Raw genomic sequence first — 4,566 nt, forward strand, 5'->3', positions numbered from 1 at the left:
GTATGAATGTGATCTAAAAGCACTGATTAGTCTCATTAGAATGATGTGTTCAATTAGCTTTGTAGCGATGTAGAGTGCTGTATGAATGGGTAAATGAGGACACAGATTGTAGTGTAAAGTGCTTTGAGTATCTCAATAAGATAGAAAGGTGCTTTGTAAGTACATTTACCATTTACATTTATCTATCAGTTAATAATATACTAATTCCTATTCAGTTTATTTATATAGTGCCAAGTCACAATGGAAGTCATCTCAGGCCACAATACAAAAGCATTCACATACATTCTAAAAGCCAATTAGTAAAAGTTATCTGTCTAAGAAAGATAATCTATGAAATACAGTTACAGTTAAAATTATTTAATTTGAACCAAAGTCATTTTTTAAATTAGAAATATGAGAACTATGTCTTAAAACCTTTGAGTGGGCGACTGTGGCTGAGTGGTTAGAGCAGTCGTCCTCCAATACAAGAGTTGGGGGTTCAAACCCCACAGCAGTCACATGCCGAAGTGTCCCTGGGCAAGTCACTGAACCCCTTGTTGCCTCCGATTGTGTCCCATCGGTGTATGAATGTGAGAAATCACTGATTAGGCTCTTTAGAATGATTTGTTCAATTAGATTTGTAGAGATCTAGTAGAGTTCTGTATGAATGGATAAATGAGGCACAGATTGTTGTGTGAAGCGCTTTGAGTATCTCAATAAGATGGAAAGGCGTTATATAGGAACAGTCCATTTACCATTTAAAACTTGAACACACTCACAGGTCCACATTTCTCAGTTTTTGTCTTAAAAAGCTACAGTAAACACAAAATATATGCATTTTATAAGATGTTACTACCAGAACCATAAATGAAACAGATCATGCAGCCCATTTATAACAACTGGACATCACTCTTACATTAATTCAGTTGCTGATTCCATGTGACTGTCAATAAAAATATTCCTGTCAAAACTTTAATGGCTGGTAATTATATTGGGACATAGTATTCCAGCCTAACATAAAAAACAACATCTTCAAACATCTGTCATAGAGTGAATAATTAGATAACAAAGACATTTGCTTTCTTTGGTGAATATAAACGCAGGAGAGGAGAGCAGGTACAGTAGTGCACATGGTGAGAGCACAGTTCAGATCAGACTTTCTGATATGTATGTATTTACCTGAATTAAAATGAATTTGTTTTTATTGGTGCAAACTATCATATATTTGGGCTTTAAAAATATATATATATATATATATATATTGTATAAAACCTAAAACTGTATAAATTTGATAATTATTATATATCTGGGAATAATGGCTCCCAGAGAGGCACACCTCACAAAACAGAGAAATAAAGCGAGAAAGTCGAGTTAGGAACCGGCTCAAAAAATGTAATTAAACACAGGCTGCTCTGAACAGGGTTGTTTCATCTGGGCTAAGAAAAGTGTAGTTGAACTTTATCCTTGTTAAATTTGAACAAAAATGTGTCTATGAAGGCCTCAAGAAATTGTACCATTGAGGAAGTCCAAAAGACAACTTATAAAACAATTGAGAAATAAACTTGATAACCACACACACATACACACACACACACCCCCCACACATGCACGCACACACATGCACACACAGCAGTTTTGTACTACTTTTATCAGGACATCGTATTAACTTCCATTTATTTTTACAGCCTAAGACTGAACTTTGCCCTAATTTTACCCATATATGCCAACTTTGCATGTCTAACCCTAGCCTGGACTCAGCCTAACCCCAAGTTCCAGTGTATTAGGACTACTGGTTCTGGATTAATGATTATCCCAGAAAATGTCCTAAAAGTTGACAAAAACCAGGCACACACAAATAGAAACTGCAGCAGGAGCAGTCAATAAATTGCTAGGTTACAACAGTGCATACACAAACAACAAAACATCATGATAAGCTCCCGTACAAAGAAAATTGTTTAACTTGTAATAATTGTAGTGGACTAGGCCCATGTCAAAACTGACCAGATGGACAGAAACTGTTATTTTATTGATCTGCATCCAGAAATACAATTTGACCCATCCTGAGACTTTCTTTCTTGAATTAATCAAGTAGAAAAGACAATTCTCTATGATCATTACTATTTTACAAATGTTTTGATAATCAAATTGTGTTAGTTCAAACAACGTTTACAGGTTGAAGAGAACTACTCATTTTTATTTACATAAACAGTAAGTAATGATTTTTATTCCTCATTCTAAGAAGAAATCAGGTTAATATGCATTTCTTGATTTTTCTGTCTTCAATGAGCAAGTTTTGTAAGTGTGTTAAGGTTCAAGTTTCGGTCAACTAAAAGTTTACTGAAAAAGAAATGTCATGTTTAACTTTTACAGAAGATACAGGAGAGTTTGACTCCACAAAGTCTGGTTTTCTCCAATAATCTTTCTGTCTGTTTTAAACAAACTTAATCTCTGTCCTTGACTTTGATAACACCTTACATCACAAACCACACCTCTTTTCTGGTCTATCCACCAATTAGAAAGCTCTCAAATGAACCGGAAGTCGACCCATTTAAATGTGGCAACTTCCCAGTTCAACTCAAGCTGCTGCGCTCTAGAATGAGTTCAACATGGGAGTTTTCAGAGCTTGAAAGTTTTTCCTGGAGAAGAGTTCCAGACTTTAACTCTCTGAAGAGAGTTAAAGAGTTCAGAGTTCTTGGATGCTAATGCAGGCGTCCAGAATGCTTCTATTGGAATCCAGAATGCAGGGACGATTTTGGGAATTATAACTTCTGTTTGGATAACCTCGCACGACTCTCGAAGTATTTTAGCTGTTCTCAACGGAGACGCTGAAAGAGTCAAAGGAAGGATTCTATACCGACGCTGACCTATCGTCAACCAGGTAAAAGTTCTACTTCGACCAAGCGTACCGTGACCAAGCTGAGAACTGAAGGAGCGTGCACGTTTCTGGTCAAACAGATTAATTCCCTCACACATCTCTCTGTAAGATAAATCTCCATTTTCCATCTTAAACTCTCCTTTCTCCTAAAATCATTACAGATATTTTAGAAATATCTGAAGCAAAGTTCTCAATCACCGCCGTGTGATTGATGTCTGCTGTTCTGCTGAGAAGTGAGGACAATCGCCGTATTGTGCCCACTTTCTGTGAAACTAGCCATGTTATTGTTTTCATATTTTGCCAAATTAATGTAAATGTGTGATGTTAAACTTTGATTCTGCAAATAAATGACCGCATTCATTTTGATGGGTCAAAGGTAAATAACGTCTCTCGTTACATTTCTGTTAAACTCAATGCACGACATTTACACAGTCAGAAAAATGAAGAACTCGCGAAATGTATGAATATATCCTGCATATGTCATACTACATAATAATAATAATAATTTATTATTTTATTATAATAATTATTATTATAATTATAATAGCAGCACGATGGCGCAACTGGTAGAGCTGCTGCCTCTCAGCGAGCAGGTCCTTGGTTCAAAGCTCGGTCCAGGGGCCTTTCTGGGTGGAGTTTGCATGTTCTCTCCGTGCATGCGTGGGTTTTCTCCGGGTGCTCCGGTTTCCTCCCACAGACCAAAAACATGCATGTTAGGCTGATTGGAAACTCTAAATTGTCCCTAGGTGTGAGTGAGAGAGTGAATGGTTGTTTGTCTCGTGTGTCTCTATGTGGCCCTGTGATGGACTTGCGACCCGTCCAGGGTGTACCCCGACCCTCGCACAGTGATTGCTGGACATGGGCACCAGCGACCCCCATGACCCAAAATGGAATAAGCGGGTAAAGATAATGAATGGATGGATTATAATTATAATATTAAATAATAATAACAAATAATAATAAATGTTGTTATTGATGATGATGATGATGATGATGATGATGACGTTGATGATGACGATGATGATGATGATAGTAATCCATCCATTAGCTTTACCTGCTTCTTCCTTTTCAGGTCACAGGGGTCACTGGTGTCCATGTCCAGCAGTAACAGACATTTTATATATGCCCAAAATGTATTATCCTGGTTGGAAAAGCCATTAGGTTGATCTGCACAGTGTGCTATACAAATATAGTTTTATTTGGCTTGACTTTGGATCAGTGGTTCCCAACCTTTTTTCTCTGAGCCTCTTCCTGCACTAATAGAAAAGCCATGCCTCCTCCCCCATGCACACAATTGTGAACATGGATCTGTTTGAATGTGGACAAGATTATTATTATTATATTTTATTGTTTGTAGGAAATATGAGATAAATCAGAATGGTAAATGGACTGTACTTATATAGCGCCTTTCTATCTGATCAAGACACTCAAAGCTCTTTACACTACAATTCATTCAACCTTTATTTAGACAGGTAATCCCATTGAGCCTCGAGTACTCATTTACATGATGCAGGAAGAGGGCCACCTGCATCATGAAGGACCCCACCCACCCAGCACACACACTTTTTGCCCCACTCCCCTCAGGAAGGAGGTTAAGGAGCATTAAGTGTAGAACCACTAGACTGAGGAACAGCTTCTACCCTGAGGCTGTTAGACTCATGAATATCTAACTAGAATAATCACTGTGAAAAACCATATCATGTTGCTGCTGA

This window comes from Nematolebias whitei, chromosome 13 (assembly GCF_014905685.2).
Source record: "Nematolebias whitei isolate Nwh7 chromosome 13, NemWhi1, whole genome shotgun sequence".
NCBI classification, from domain to species: Eukaryota; Metazoa; Chordata; class Actinopteri; order Cyprinodontiformes; family Rivulidae; genus Nematolebias; species Nematolebias whitei.